Source organism: Somniosus microcephalus, chromosome 7, assembly GCF_052327205.1.
Source record: "Somniosus microcephalus isolate GS21.2 chromosome 7, FLI_Smic_1.0, whole genome shotgun sequence".
NCBI lineage: Eukaryota > Metazoa > Chordata > Chondrichthyes > Squaliformes > Somniosidae > Somniosus > Somniosus microcephalus.
In genome coordinates this window covers 144,548,896-144,565,601 of record NC_140993.1, presented here as the reverse complement: position 1 = coordinate 144,565,601, position 16,706 = coordinate 144,548,896, and the positions used below count along the sequence as shown (strand labels likewise).

General features: G+C 42.8%; 1 protein-coding gene across 4 annotated transcripts in view; it reads right to left on the bottom strand.

Moving 5' to 3' along the window:
• ythdf3 (YTH N6-methyladenosine RNA binding protein F3) overlaps positions 1-16,706 on the bottom strand; it is a 69,278-nt gene that overhangs the window by 17,168 nt on the left and 35,404 nt on the right. The window lies entirely within an intron of this gene.

Genomic DNA, 16,706 nt, shown 5'->3' with positions numbered 1-16,706 from the left:
TTATGCTTCCAAAAGGGAAAATTAAACTTGGAATTTTTCTACAGGGCAAGAGCTTGGAACCTGCAGAAAATTTCTCTGTGCGACAATATAAATGCAAGAGCAAAATACTGCAGATGCTGGAAATCTGAAATAAAAACAGAAAATGCTGCAAATACTCAGGTCAGGCAGCAACTGTGGAGAGAGAAACAGAGTTAATGTTTCAGGTCGATGTTCTGACGTCGACCTGAAACGTTAACTCTGTTTCTCGCTCTACAATTGCTGCCTGACCTGCTGAGTATTTGCAGCATTTTGTTTTTATTTTATATAAATGCAAGTACTTTTAAAATCATTTGAGGCCCCCTGAAGTCATACTGGTAACTGCAACATTACAACTGTGAAATACCCAATGATCAAATGTCCACACCACTTTCTATTTATTTTGATGACCTATCAGAATTTTCACTCTTGATTCTGAAGGCAGCTGATCATCCTAATGACTAGTAACCTCTCTGGAACCTTGTCTAACTAGCCATTCTTCAGCAGAAAACTTAGAGGATAAGTGTCGACCAAAAGGGTGCAAATACAAATTATATCCTCAGATGCAAATTTTCCAGTAGGCATTAGTGGCTAGCATTAGAAACTGGACCACTGGTTGATTTTAACCATCCCTAAATCTAGGAGGTACAGCAATAACTGTACTGCCTTCACTGCTGATTGAGATCAGCGAACTCAGCACAGATCAGAGACCAAGCCTGGGACTTTCCTGTCTGTACAGCTTAGCACTACAATCTGCAAAGTCATAAATTACAATACAGAACAGTGTCATTTTACCTATCACACTTGTACTTGTCCCAGCCTGTATTCACCCACTGACACATAAGGAGCCCACATCATTTTACAATTTAGATTCCAGGCTCAGTAAACTACATTTAAGGTTATTCCCTGTGCATGTTTAAAAGTAGCTTATAAAAGGTTTCAGAAACTAAAAACCAGGTCAGTGTTTGAAACTCTTAACTCTAATTTGCATTGGCCCCAAACATTTTTTAAAAATCTACAAAGCTGTTTGTAAGACTTCAGTCCAAACAGATTCTCCAGCAGCCCCTGGTTAAAACAAACATTTCCAGGTAAAAAGAGATGCTTTTAAGTTTGATATACATATACAATCCAGAACCAGTACTACCACCACCTTAAACATCCTTGCAGTATTTAAACAACATGCAATTAAAATTATGAGACACAACAGGCTGTTAAAACAGCATATATTTCACTTTCTAAGAAATAGAGGCCCCAACTAACTCATGTTTCTCTCCTTCCCTCTCCCTCCCATAAATACTGTGCTGAAATTGGAAGTAGCTCCTACCCTTCCCTTCTGCATGTACTGTTGCTAAAGACCAAAAGAATTCCCGTGCTTTTTTTTTGAATATGGCCATGGGATCTTTTACACCCACTTGAAAGCACAGGGGAGGCCTTGATTTAACATCTCATCTGAAAGAAACACCTCCAACAGTTCAATACTCCCTCAGATTGTCAGCCTGGATTATGTCCTCAAACCTTTGAGTGGGGCTTGAACTTAGAAGCTTCTGACTCAGGTGAGTGCTACCATTGAGACAAGACTAACACTCAAGCCCTTACCACCATCTCAAGGACTCGAGTACAAAAATCTAGGCTGACACTCCAGTGCAGTGCTGAGGGAGTGCTGCACCGTTTGAGGTGCCATCTTTTGGATGAGACATTAAACTGAGGCCCTGTCTGCTCTCAGGTGGACGTAAAAGATCCTATGGCACTATTTCGAAGAAGAGCAGGGGAGTTATCCCCGGTACCCTGGCCAATATTTATCCCTCAATCAACATCGCTAAAACAGATTATCTGTTCTTTATCACATTGCTGTTTGTGGGAACTTGCTGTGCGCAAATTGTCTGCCGCGTTTCCTACATTACAACAGTGACTACACTTCAAAAAGTGCTTCATTGGCTGTAAAACGCTTTGTGACGTCCGGTGGTCATGAAAAGCGCTATATCAATGCAAGTCTTTCTTTTTATCTCAGATGTGGTCAGCCACCTGAAACCAGGGATTAAACTTAAGGCTTTCTTAGACTGTATGATTCAGTTCTACAATGGCTGGTCCATCCACTCTAAGCTACCAGGTAAGTTCCAGATCACAATTCTAGACACACCAAGTTCAATATACATATTCTGCTTCAGATAACCTTTGATAGCTGCAAAAACATTTTACAAGACCGACAAACACTTCCATCATTTAATAAAGCCTTCAGTTTAAGCCCCTTCAAGTAGCCTTTGGGCAAAATGAAATTTCCTGAAATTTACAAACATCTCTGGTGCCAACATATTTTCTTTGCACAACAGTTAATCTTGTTCCTTGGCATGCTGTTGGCTGCATTTTTTTCTTACTTGAAAATAAGTCTTAATAGATAATACATTGCCCAAATGAAGGCTGGATGAGTTCTAATGGAAACAAAGTGAAAACAGTCACAATCCAAATAAGAAGCTGAATAAACAAATCACAAGTATCAAATTGGTCTTTGCTGTATCAGTATTTATCCCAAAATTGAGTCACACTAATTATTGTACCAATGCGCTCACTTTGTTCAATGTTAGGTTTTAATAACTGGATCAATAACCAGCTAAAATATCCACCTGATCTTGAATAATGAGTCCACAATGCAGCCCCATTGTCAAGATCACTGCTCTTCAGGCTCTGCTTGCTGGTAGTGAAGAGAGCTGATCTCGCCAGGTAACACCAGATCAGCCAACTTATATTTTAGTGCAGTACTCTTAGCACATGATGGGCAAGAAATATACAGGATCAGGGGCAGGATGTCCTGAGCTTGGCTTCTTAAAAGGACAGTTTTAAGGGTGAACAACAGCATTTTCTGAATAGATGCTGAAATGGCTGGAACAGGACAAGGAGGTACAACATACCCATTTAATGATGCTTGCTTTAGAGGCATTGCTCATTCTACAAAATGGTGGTCTTTTTTGGAGAAAAAAAGTCACCCTCCAGTGAAGAGCACCAACAGATCTGTATAGATGAAAGTGGTAGAAAGGGTCAATAATATGCCAGCTGCCCACAGAATGACTGCGAGTCTCTAAGAATAAAGTTAATCAGGGTGACATGGTGTGTAATACTGCTATTGATTTTTCTTCTATTGTAGCAATCTTAGCTTTTAGCCTTTGTTTGTTAAGTAGGGAAGTATGATTCAATACTAAAAAGTGACCACTGAACTTTTGAACACAGGCTGACCCTATAGCCTCGACAGGTTTTAATATGAAGTAACCACCTGCTTAAATGAGGGAAGTTAATTGCATGCTGGTTCCCAAGTTTCAGGGAGCAGTACTCAATGATATGGATGCAATGACAAAAGTTAGTCCTGCCAAAGAAAAACATCTGAGTAAAGATCTTTTTCATCAGGATTCTGTAGAATGGGGGTGATCAAGCTGGTGCTGAATGGTACAGAATCAAAGACAGTCTTAGAATTAGCAGGTTCACTTAGTGGAATAGCAATTATATGCAACAAGAAATAAGGAAATCAGCATATAAAAAAAGGACAAAATTGATATGGCATAGGATCAATCAGATTATCCTTGTTCAGAGCTTTTTTTAAACTTTTGGTATAATCATGTAATGTAAAAATAACTTGTATTTACATAGCACCTTTAATGTAGTAAAAGGTCCCAAAGCACAGCACAGAAACGATCAAACACAATTTGACACCAAGCCACATAAGGAGATATTAGGACAGGTGGTCAGAGGTAGGTTTTAATAAGCATCTTAAAAGGAGGAGCGAGAGAGAAGAGTAATTTAGGGAGAGAATACCAGAAGCTTAGGGCCAAGGCAGCTGACAGCATGGCCGCCAATGGTGGGGCGATTAAAATCGGGGATGCACAGGAGGCCAGAATTAACTAGGATTAGAATTTTAAAATCGCGGCATTGCTGGACAAATGTAGGTCAGTGAGCACAGGGGTGATGGGTGAACAAGACTTGGTGAGAGTCAGGACATGGACAGCACAGTCATGCTAATGGTCACTACACACAATAGGGGCAAGATACAAGAAGCCCAAGGCGGTGGAAAGCAAGGGGTTACATCTTCACTCATGTCAATCAATAGAAGTATTGTAAAATTATCCAGTAGTAACTTTTCTGCAGTTTAAAGGTGTAAAGCTATACACGTGAACAAGACATGCTCAGGTCTGTGTAGCTTGCCATATGTGGCTGTTTTGATAAGGAGCATGTAGCTTAGTGAAGAGGCAGACTCTAACAAGACTTGGATTGATGGGGTTTGAGCATCCTGACTACTGAGCTCAGAACAGTTAATGCATTCGAGTCCCCAACCATCAGGTGTGGCTCTAAGTAATATATTTGAAGTGTATGCCTAAGTACTATTGCATGGACTGTATGCTTAATAAAACTATAAACACTTGGTCAACATTTAAAGAATCTTAGTTTTTAAGGAACAGATGGAACATGTAGTGTCTGTGTGTTGATAAAGACACTGAAGACAGGGGTTGGTTCATAGGTGTTTACTAAGCAAAGTCCGGGGGGGGGGGTTCTAAGGATATACACAATATACAGGCTTATATAGCCCGAGTGGCCATTACCGGCATTACAGCACACATGGGGCTCTTAAAGGCACATACACTACAATTCCTCCCCTTTTAGCTAACCAGTACATCATATTATAAGTAATTATTAATTACATGTTAAGAAAAATATTATACACATTGCTGTAGTTAATTAATTATAAATCAGTCTCTCTGGAGGCTTCCTGACTCGGTCCGGATAACGCCTCGGGGGTGTAGTAGTTTCTGGTGGTGTAGTAGGTTCTTTTGGCAAGGCTGATCCGGCTTGAATGCCAGTGTCGGGTTCATCGGGTTCCAGTATCACCGGATCGGAGGTAGATATGGGTATCTCTACTTCATCGTTAGACATATATAGAGTTGTGGTGTAGTTTGTCCCTTTTCGGATGACTTTATGATTTGGTCAGCATGGCGCCTTATTATGCTTTCTCCGATGTCCACGGTATACATCAGTGGTCCTAGTCGTGTGCAGATAGTTCCAGGCTGCCATTTCTCGGTATGGTAGTCCCGGGCCAAAACTTGTTGACCTATCTGAAAGGTTCTAGTTGGCCTTTCATTCATGCCTTGAAACTGCCGGTTCTCCACGTCCCTTCGGATGTTGGGCTTGACCAAATCCAGCCGGCATCTTAGGTTTCTATTGAAGAACATCATGGCGGGAGTTTGGTTGGTAACCATATGTGTTGCATTCCTGTATGCGAATAAGAAGTTATCCACCTTGTGCTGAAGTTTTATGTCTTCATTACCCATGGCCTTTATGGCCTTCTTGAAGGTCTGGACAAACCTTTCAGCCAATCCATTGGTGGCGGGATGGTATGGGGCGGACGTGTACTGCTTAACCCCATTGTTTTTTTTAAGAACTTTCTGAATTCTTCAGACACAAATTGCGGTCCATTATCAGAACATCTCTGTTCCGGCAGCCCATTCCTGGCAAATATGGTCCTTAATACGGTGATGGTTTTTTCCGTGGTGGTGGAAGACATCTTTATTACCTCCGGCCACTTGGAGTGTGCATCAACCGCGATTAAGAACATTGAGTCCATAAATAGACCAGCAAAGTCGATGTGCACCCTTTGCCAGGGAGATGAGGGCCACTCCCATGGATGTAGAGGGGCTTGTGGTGGAGCGTTTTGGACCTTCTGGCATCCGAGGCAGCTCTTGGACATTTCTTCGATGTCTCCATCGATACCTGGCCACCATACAAACGCCCTAGCTAGGTTCTTCATTTTCACTCCACCCAGATGCCCCTCGTGAAGCTCCTTTAGCACTTTATCCTGGAGTTTGGGTGGAATCACCACTCTGGATCCGCACATCAAGGTTCCTCGGCACACTGACAGCTGTTCTCTTCTTTGCGAGAATGCTGGCAACAGTGGTTCGCCATGTGCTGGCCATCCCTTCACTGTTAAATCGTAGACCCGAGAGAGAGTCGGGTCATTTCTCGTCTCCCTTTCAATGGCAGAATTTGTTACTGGTAGACATTCCACTATGGTAGAGTGGAACATCTCTACTGGGTCTACTGTAGGTGCCTCTTCTACCGTTGGCAACGGTAGGCGCGATAAACCGTCAGCATTCCCATGCTGTTTTGATCCTTTGTATTCTATGTTGTATTGGTGTGCCCCTAGAAAAAGGGACCACCTCTGTAGCCTTTGCACTGTCATAATGGGAACACCCTTTTTAGGGATGAATATGGAGATGAGGGGTTGATGGTCAGTCAACAAGGTAAATTTTTGTCCGTGTAGATAATGGTTGAATTTCTTCACTCCCCATACCAGGCTGAGTGCTTCCCTGTCGATTTGGGCAAAGTTACGCTCAGCTGAGTTTAATGAGCGTGACGCAAAAGCTATCGGCCGTTCTGAGCCATCAGGGAATTTATGGGATAATACTGCTCCTATGCCGTAAGGGGATGTATCGCATGCCAGTCTGATTGGCAGTGATGGGTTGTAATGAGCCAAAACTTCTTTGGATGTGATTAAGTCTTTGCATTTATGGAAGGCACGTTTACAGTCTTCGTTTCATTTCCAAATCACTCCTGTTTGTAGAGTTTCATTAAGAGGGTGTAGAAGAGTTGATAAGTTCGGTAAAATTTATGATAGTAATTTATTAATCCCAGGAACGACCTTAATTGTGAAACATTTTCAGGTGCTGGGGCTTTTATGACCGCTTCAATTTTTTTCAGGTGACTTATGCAACCCTTCATTATTAATTATGTGGCCACAATATGAGATCTGATTTTGGAAAAATTCGCACTTGGGGCGATTTGCTCGTAGGCCCCGTTCTTTCAGCCTAGTGAGCACCTGCTCCAAATTGGCAAGGTGCTCGTTGTCGTTTTCTCCTGTTACAAGGATGTCGTCTAGGTAGCATTGAGTCCCCGGAATCCCTTGCAGGGCTTGCTCCATAGCTCTTTGCCAGATAGCTGGAGCTGATGCTACTCCAAAAACCAGTCGATTGCACTGGTACAGGCCTTTGTGTGTGTTTATCGTGAGATACGTTTTAGAGGCCTCCTCAACCTCCATCTGTAGATATGCCTGTGCCAAGTCAATTTTGGTGAAACGTTTCCCTCCGGATAGTGAGGCGAAAATATCTTCTATCCTCGGAAGAGGATACTGTACTGTGAAGGACCGGGTTTACAGTCACCTTGAAGTCTCCACAGATGCGAATTTTTCTCTGTTCTTCAGATTTATCATTATTCAATGCTTTTTTCATGACTGGAACGATGGGTGTTGCCCATTCGCTCCAATCTATTTTGGATAATACACCTGCCTTTTCCAAATTCTCCAGCTCTGCCTCGACTGCTAGACGAATTGCGTATGGCACTGGTCTTGCCTTAAAAAATTTGGGAATTGCTGCATCTTCCACTTTTATTGAGGTGGTGATGCCTTTCAAGGTCCCTAGTTTCTCTTGAAACACTTCTTTGGCGTTGGCCAAGATGTCTTTTAATCGTTCAGGTATGATGTCATCATTGTTTATTTTCTTACTGGTCACCGTCAGTGCCTGAATGGAGTGCCAGTCTAAACGTATTTTTCTGATCCATTCACGTCCCAACAACGGTGGGCCACCATCTAGTAGAATGTATAAATACAACTTTTGTATTTCTTTGCCATTGTATACAACAGGCAGCCTTATTTTTCCTTTGGGGTATACTTTCGGCCCCGTATATGTTTTAAGATAATGGATGTGTCTTTTAGAGGTATATGCGGAAATAGCCTCTCGTAATCCCGTCGATTTATTACAGTTAGAGCTGATCCTGTATCTAGCTCCATTTTAACAGGGGACCCTGCTATCGTGAGGGTAACCCAAATGGTTTGGTAATCATCTTTGGCAAGTACATTATGTAATTTGAGACAGCTTAGTCTCTTGTTTTCGGAGTCGCTATCACTCTTCTGGTCTTCGGAGCTACTGTCCGTCATCATTTGTACCTTCCTGTACTTTCCTTTATTGATTTTTTTTTTCCTGTCTGTGGATTTATTTTGTCCAGATCGGCATACCCGTGCAATGTGTCCAATCTTTCCGCATTGCCTGCATGCTTTGTCCTTGAACCAGCAGTCCTTCTGGTTATGGGTGGATCTGCCGCAGCGATAACATCTTTCGAAACCCTGTGTCATTTCATGGGTGCCGAAGTCCTGTGTCTTTTGTTGTATCTCTGCAGCTCCTCTTGCTGCTGCTTCGTATGATACAGCCATACTGAAAGCTTTGTCCAATGTTAAATCTTTTTCAGACAGCAGCCTTTTTTGTGTTCCTTCACTTAAGAGACTGCAAACGAATTTGTCTCGAAGATAATCTGCTAGTCCTGCCCCGAATTGGCAGTACTTTGATAGCTTTCTTAATTCGGTTAGGTAATCAGCGTTACTTTCATTCTTGTGTTGATTTCTCTTGAAGAATTTGAATTGTTCTGCTATCAGCAGCGGTGTTGGGTTTAAGTGCTCCTGCAGGGTATCAACAATTTCTTTAAAATTCTTGTCCTTTGGTTTGGCTGGAGTGATTAAATTTTGTAACAGCCCGTAAGCCTTTGCACCCATTAGGTTCAGCAGTACTGAAGCTTTTTTTTCAATCTTCTATTCCATTTGCAGTGCAATATACCTCTACTCTTTCCACGTATGTGGTCCAATCCTCTATTTCGCTATCAAAAGCATCAATATTGCCAGACTTGGGCATTTCAGAAAAGATATGGCGCTTCCCGCGCTTTACTTTCTTTTCAGCAGCAAAGATATGGCGTTTCCCGCCGCTGCTGCCGATGACAACGCTGTTTCCCGCGGTTTCCGTTCTTTGTTTTTTAAATTTTTTTATTTTTATTTTATTTGTTTACAGTTGGAGACTCGTTCCGCTGGACTTTCTCTGCAGGTCTGAACGCTGACCTGCTTGCCGCGCCGGCCGTCTCCAGAGTGCTCCCTCCTAGTCCGTTATTGCTTGCTTCCGATTTCGCTGCCTGTCTCAGCTGTAGAGCCAGCCGCTGGAGCCCCAGCCTGACGCCCAGGAAGGATTCGCGCAGTACCTGCCACCAGCTTGGCCAGCTGGTGAAACCACAGCTTCTCTCACTTTCTTGAGTCTTCTGGACGCCCGAGGAATCGATGTCCTGGAGGTGCTGCCGAATTGCAGGTAAGTCCGTTTCCACTTCGTCGCCACTGTAGTGTCCGTGTGTTAATAAAGACACTGAAGACAGGAGTTGGTTCATAGGTGTTTACTAAGCAAAGTCTGGGGGGGGGGGGGGGGGGGGTTCTAACGGATATACACAATATACAGGCTTATATAGCCCGAGTGGCCATTACAGCACACCTGGGGCTCTTAAAGGCACATACACTACAGAACATCTCATCATAAAAGGAAAAACCATCCTCTAACACCTCGACTCTACTATTAATGGCAGAGCTTTTTAGTCATCTTGCCACCATAAACAAACTCTCTCCTTAAACCCCTTGCTAAATCTTTCCCCACCTTCGAAAGTCTCTTCAAACTTATTCATTCTCGTCTCCCCTAACTTCCGTGTCTAACCCTCAACTGTGTATATAGTAAAAGTTTCTAATATTAAGACTTCAAATTTCTTACTGCTAGACTGCTCTGGTGACAGAGCAGAATTAAACAGAGTGCTTCATTTGAGAATTTGGAGATGAGGGGGACAGAGTTGCTGCTTTTTGCCTACACTACTTGTAGTGCTTTGTTACAGGTAGATATTTAATTTCATTACCCATAACTTAATCTAGATCAGTTAAGTAGTCAAGAAACTAAACTGTAAACTAAATTACTTAAATACAAATTTAATTAATTAAATTTAATTAAATAGAACAAGGTCATATAGGGATGGCAATGCAGGTGGTGTGCCTCAACTGCAGCATGTGGGAGTTTGTGGAGAGCAGTGTGATCCTGGACAATCACATTTGCAGTAAGTGCCTGCATCTTGAGGAACTTCAGATCAGAGTTTTTGAGCTGGAGTCTGAGGTGCAGACATTGCGGGGCATCAGGGAAGGGGAGAATTACCTGGACACTTTGATCCAGGAGGCAGTCACACCCCTTAGGTTAGGTAGTGGTACAGGTCTGGTTAGTGGTCAGAGACAGGAGGGTGTGACTGCAACTCAGGCAGGTAAGGGGACCCCAGGTGAAGTGCTGAAGGAGCCTCGGCATTTGTCCTTATCCAATATGTATGAGGTTCTTGCTGCCTGTGTGGATGAGGGAAAAGTCTGCAGGATGGATTGGCAAGCTGACCATGGCACCGGAGGCCATTCAAAAGGGGGAATGAAAAAGAATGTAGTTGTGGTAGGGGACAGTATAGTCAGGGGGATAGATACTGTTCTCTGCAGCCACAGACCAGGAGTTCCGAAGGTTGTGTTGCCTGCCTGGTGCAAGACATCTCGTGGCTGGAGAACAACTTGGAGTGGAAAGGGGAGGATCCAGTTGTCGTGGTTCACGTAGAAATCAACGACATAGGCAGAACTAGGAATGAGGTTCTGCTGAGGAGTTGGGGTCCAAATTAAAAAGCAGAACCTCAAAAAGGTAATAATCTCTGGATTGTTACCTGAGGTACGCGCCAATTGGCATAGGGATAAGCAGATTAAAAGATTAAGTGCGTGGCTCAGAGTGGTGTGGAAGGCAAGGGTTTTGCTTTATGGGGCACTGGCATCAGTACTGGGGAAAGAGGGAGCTGTTCCGTTGGGACAGGCGCCACTTAAACCGGGTTGGAACCAGTGTCCTGGCAAATCGAATAACTAAGGCAGTAGACATGGCTTTAAGCTAATGAAGGGAGGGTGGGAGGATTCAGGAAAGGGTAAATTTAAAAGCAGCGAGAGAAATGTCAAGGCTCCAGAGCAGAGTTTTGGGTAAAAATAAGCAGAGTGGATCAGGAAGGGAGAGAGAGAGTAACAAAGGTAATAGGGCATCAGTGACTAAGATGACATCAGGGAAAAATAGAAAAAAGTCAAAGCTAAAGGCACTATATCTGAATGCGCGAAGCAATCGCAACAAAATACAGTAAACTCTTGTTTAAATGGCACTCTCTCATCCGGAATACTTCAATAACCAGCATCTTCTACCATACATTTAACGGAACATTCTGTAGGTGAGTACCCAATTATACAGCACATTTCTTGATTTTTAATTTTGATGTCAAAAATTGCCTTGGTAGGTATACCTCTCTGTTATCCAGAATTTATCATCAACCGGACCATCCTGGTCCCATAGGTGCCGGATAAGAAAGTTTACTGTAGATGAATTAATAGCGGAGATAGAAATGAGTAGGTTTGATCCAATAGCCATTAAGGAGACATGGTTGCAAAGTGACCAAGGTTGGGAACTAAATATTCCAGGATGCTTAACTTTTAGAAGAGATAGGCAAAATGGAACAGGAGGAGGGGTCGCCCTGATAATAAAAGGATGGGAGAAAAGACAGTGGAGAGAAAGGATCTTAGCTCCAAAAATCAAGATAATAGAATCAGTTTGGGTGGCGCTAAGAAACAGCAGGGGGCAGAAAACATTGGTGGGAGTTGTTTATAGGCCCCCAAACAGTAGTTGTAATGTACGGCAAAGTATAAGTCAGGAAATTAGAGGCGCATGTAACAAGGGTAATACAGTAATCATGGGGGACTTTAATTAATATATATAGACTGGGAAAACCAAATGTGCAGTAATAGTGTGGAGAACAAATTCATGGAATGTATACAAGATGGTTCTTGAACATGATCTAGAAAACTAACTAGGAAACAGGCTATTTTAGATCTAGTATCGTGCAATGAGAAAGGGCTAATTAATAACCTTGTAGTAAAGGGGCCTTAGGGAAGAGTGACCATAATATGATAGAATTTTATATTAAGCTCGAAAGTGATTTAGTTAAATCCAAAACTAGGGTCTTAAATCTAAACAAAGCAAACTACGTAGGTATGAGGGGCGAGTTGGCTAAGGTAGATTAGCAAACTACATTAAAAGGTAGGACGGTAGACAAACAATGGCTAGCATTTAAAGAATTAATACATAATTCACAACAAATATACATTCCTTTAAGGCACAAAAACCTCACAGGAAAAGTGGTCCAACCATGGCTAACAAGAGAAGTTAAAGATAGTAATAGATCAAAGGAAGAGGCTTATAATGTGGTGAAAAAGAGCAGTAAGCCTGAGGATTGGGAGAATTTTAAAATCAAGCAAAGGAGGACCAGAAAGTGATAAAGAAAGGGAAAATAGAATGAGATTAAACTAGCAAGGACATAAAAACACTGTAAAAGCTTCTATAGGTATGTAAAAAGGAAAAGATTAGCGAAAGTAAATGTGGGTTCCTTACAGGCTGAGACAGGAGAAATTATAATGGGGAATAAGGAAATGGAGGAGAAATTAAACAAATACTTTGTGTCTGTCTTCATGGAAGACGACGCAAAAAACCTCCTGGAAATAGTGGAGAACCAAGGGTCGAGAGAGAATGAGGAACTGAGAGATTAGTATTAAAAAAAAAGTACTGGAGAAATTAATGGGACTGAAAGCTGATAAATCCCCTGGACCTAATGGCCGACATCCTAGGGTTTTGAAAGAGGTGGCTATAGATAGTGGATGCATTGGTCGTCATTTTCCAAAATTCCAAAGATTCAGCTATTCACAATTTTTATCAATGATTTGGAAGAGGGGACCAAATGTAATATAACCAGGTTTGCTGATGATACAAAGCTAGGTGGGAATGTAAGTTGTGAGGAGGATGCAAAGGGGCTTCAAGGGGATATAAACAGGCTAAGTGAGTGGGCAAGAACATGGCAAATGGAATATAATGTGGAGAGATGTGAAGTTATCCACTTTGGTAGGAAAAATAGAAAAGCAGAGTATTTTTTAAATAGAGATTGGGAAATGTTGGTGTTCATAGGGATCTGGGCGTCACAGAACCATAGAAATTTACAGCACAGGAGGCCGCCATTCGGCCCATCTTGTCCGTGCCGGCCGACAAAGAGCTATCCACCCCAATAGAAACATAGAAGATAGGAGCAGGAGTAGGCCATTCGGCCCCTTCAGCCTGCTCTGCCATTCAATGAGATCATGGCTGATCATCCAAATTCAGTACCCTGTCCCTGCCTTCTTCCCATATCCCTTGATCCCTTTAGCCTTAAGAAATATATTCAACTCCTTCTTAAATATATTTAATGAATTGGCCTCAACTGCCTTCTGTGGTAGAGAATTCCACAGGTTCACCACTCTCTGGGTGAAGAAATTCCTCCTCATCTCTGTCCTAAATGGCTTACCCCTTATCTTTAGACTGTGACCCCTGGTTCTGGAATCCCCCGCCATCAGGAACATCCTTCCTGCATCTAGTCTGTCTAGTCCTGTTAGAATTTTATAAGTTTCAATGAGATCCCCTCTCATTCTTCTAAACTTCAGCGAGTATAAGCCCAATCGACCCAATCTCTCCTCGTAAGTCATTCCTGCCATCCCAGATATCAGCCTGGTAAATCTTCGCTGCATTCCCACCATGGCAAGAACATCCTTCCTCAGATAAGGCGACCAAAACTGCACACAATACTCAAGATGTGGTCTCACCAAGGCCCTGTACAACTGCAGCAAGACATCCTTGTTCCTGTACACAAATCCTCTCACTACAAAGGCCAACATACCATTTGGCTTCTTAACCGCCTGCTGCACCTGCATGCTTACCTTCAGCGGCTGGTGCACAAGGACACCCAGGTCTCGTTGCACTTCCCCTTCTCCCAATCTATCGTCGTTCAGATAATAATCTGCTTTCCTGTTTTTGCCACCAAAGTGGATAACCTCGCAATTATCCACATTATACTGCATCTGCCATGCATCTGTCCAATCACCCAACCTGTCCAAATCATACTGGAGTTTCTCGGCATCCTCCTCAACAGCACACACACCCACCCAGCTTTGTGTCATCTGCAAACTTGGAAATATTACATCTACTTCCTCGTCTAGATCATTAATATATATTGTGAATAGCTGGGATCCTAGCACCGATCCCTGCGGTACCTCACTAGTCACTGCCTGCCACTCGGAAAAAGAGCCGTTTATTCCAACTCTGTTTCCTGTCTGCCAACCAGTTCTTTATCCAAGTCAATACCTCGCCTCCAATCCCATGTTCCTTAACTTTACACGCTAATCTCTTATGCAGGACCTTATTGAAAGCCTTCTGAAAGTCCAAATACACCACATCCACTGGTTCTCCCTTATCTATTCTACCAGTTACATCCTCAAAAAATTCCAGTAGATTAGTCAAGCACGATTTACCTTTTGTAAATCCATGTTGACTTTGTCCGATCCTGTCACTGTTTTCCAAATGCTTTGCTATTACATCTTTTATAATCGACTCTAGCATTTTCCCCACTACCAATGTCAGGCTTACCAATCTATAATTCCCTGTTTTCTCTCTAGCACCTTTTTTGATCAGTGGGGTAACATTAGCTACTCTCCAATCCATGGGAACTGTTCGAGTCTATTGAATTTTGGAAGATGACCAGCAATGCATCTACTATTACTAGGGCCACTTCCTCAAGTACCCTAGGATGTAGATTATCAGGCCCTGGGGATTTATCGGCCTTCAATCCCGTCAATTTCCCCAACACCATTTCCGTACAAATACTGATTTCATTCAGTTCCTCCCTCTCATTAGACCCTATGTTCCCCAACATCTCTGGGAGGTTATTTGTGTCCTCCTTTGTGAAGACAGAACCAAAGTATGTATTTAATTGGTCTGCCATTTCTTTGTTCCCCATTATAAATTCCCCTGATTCTGACTGCAAGGGACCTACGCTTGACTTCACTAATCTTTTTCTCTTCACATATCTATAAAAGCTTTTACAGTCAGTTTTTATGTTCCCTGCAAGCTTACTCTCATACTCTATTTTCCCCCTCTTAATTAATCCCCCTCCAGAATGCCCTGAATCCCACTTTCCAGCACTTGGTCCGTAGCCTTGTAGGTTATGGCACTTCAAATGCATATCCAAGTACTTTTTGTATGTGATGAGGGTCTCTGCCTCGATCACCCTTTCAGGCAGTGAGTTCCAGACCCCCACCACCCCCTGGGTGAAATAATTTATCCTCAAATCCCCTCTAAACCTCTGACCAATTACTTGAAATCTATGCCCCCTGGTTATTGACCCTTCTGCTAAGGGAAATAGTTCCTTCCTACCCACTTATCTTGGCCCCTCAATTTTATACACCTCAATTAGGTCTCCCCTCAGCCTCCTCTGTTCCAAAGAAAACAACCCCAGCCAATCCAATCTTTCCTCTTTACTAAAATTCCCCAGCCCAGGCAACATTCTCATAAATCTTCTCTGCACCCCCTCTAGTGCAATCACATCCTTCCTGTAATGTGGTGACCAGAACTGCACGCAGTATTCTAGCTGCGGCCTAACTAGTGTTTTTTTTTAAATATAAAAACAGTTCAAGTATAACCTCCCTGCTCTTATATTCTATGCCTCGGCTAATAAAGGCAAGTATCCCTTATGCCTTCTTAACCACCGTTACCTGTTCTGCTACCTTCAGGGATCTGTGGACATGCACTCCAAGGTCTCTCTGATCTTCTGCACTCCTCAGTGAACTACTATTTATAGTGTATTCCCTTGCCTTGTTAGCCCTCCCTAAATGCATTACCTCACTTCTCCAGATTGATTTCCATTTGCCACTGTTCTGCCTACCTAAACAGTCCATTGATAGCTTCCTGCAGTCTGCAGCTTCCTTCTCATCAACCACATGGCCAATTTCTGCATCACCTGCAAACTTCTTAATCATACTTCCTGCATTAAAGTCCAAATCATTGATATATAACACAAAAGGCAAAGGGCCCAGTACTGAGCCCTGCGGAACCCCACTGAAAACAGCCTTCCAGTCACAAAAACACCTTTTGACCATTACCCTTTGTTTCCTGCCTCAGCCAATTTTGGATCCAACTCGCCACTTTGTCTTCGATCCCATGGGCTTTTACTTTTGTGACCAGTCTGCCATGCGGAATCTTATCAAAAGCCTTATCAAATGCACTACCCTCATCGACCCTCCTTGTTACCACCTCAAAAAATCAATCAAGTTAGTCAGACATGACCTTCCCTTAACAAATCTATGCTGACTGTCCCTGATTAATCCGTGTCTTTCTAAATGAAGATTTATCCTGTCACTCAGAATTTTTTCCAATAATTTTCCCACCACCGAGGTTAGGCTGACTGGCCTGTAATTACTCGGTCTATCCCCTTCTCCTTGTGCATGAATCACAGTTAACATGCAGGTACAGCAAGCAATTAAAAAAGCAAATGGTATGTTGGCCTTTATTATAAGAGGATTTGAGTATAAGGGTAAAGACATCTTACTGCAATTATATAGGGCCCTGGTGAGACCACACCTGGAGTATTGTGTACAATTTTGGTCTCCTTACCCAAGGAAGGATATACTTGCCATAGAAGGAGTGCAACAAAGGTTCACCAGACTGATTGCTGGGATGGGGGGGGAATTGTCCTCTGAGGAGAGGTTGAGTAGACTAGGCCTATATTCTCTGGAGTTTAGAAGAATGAGGGGTGATCTCACCGAAACATACAAAATTCTTACAGGGCTTGACAAGGTAGATGCAGGGAGGATGTTTCCCCTGGCTGGGGAGTCTAGAACCAGGGGTCAGTCTCAGAATAAGGGGTCAGCCATTTAGGACTGAGATGAGAAATTTCTTCACTCAGAGGGAGGT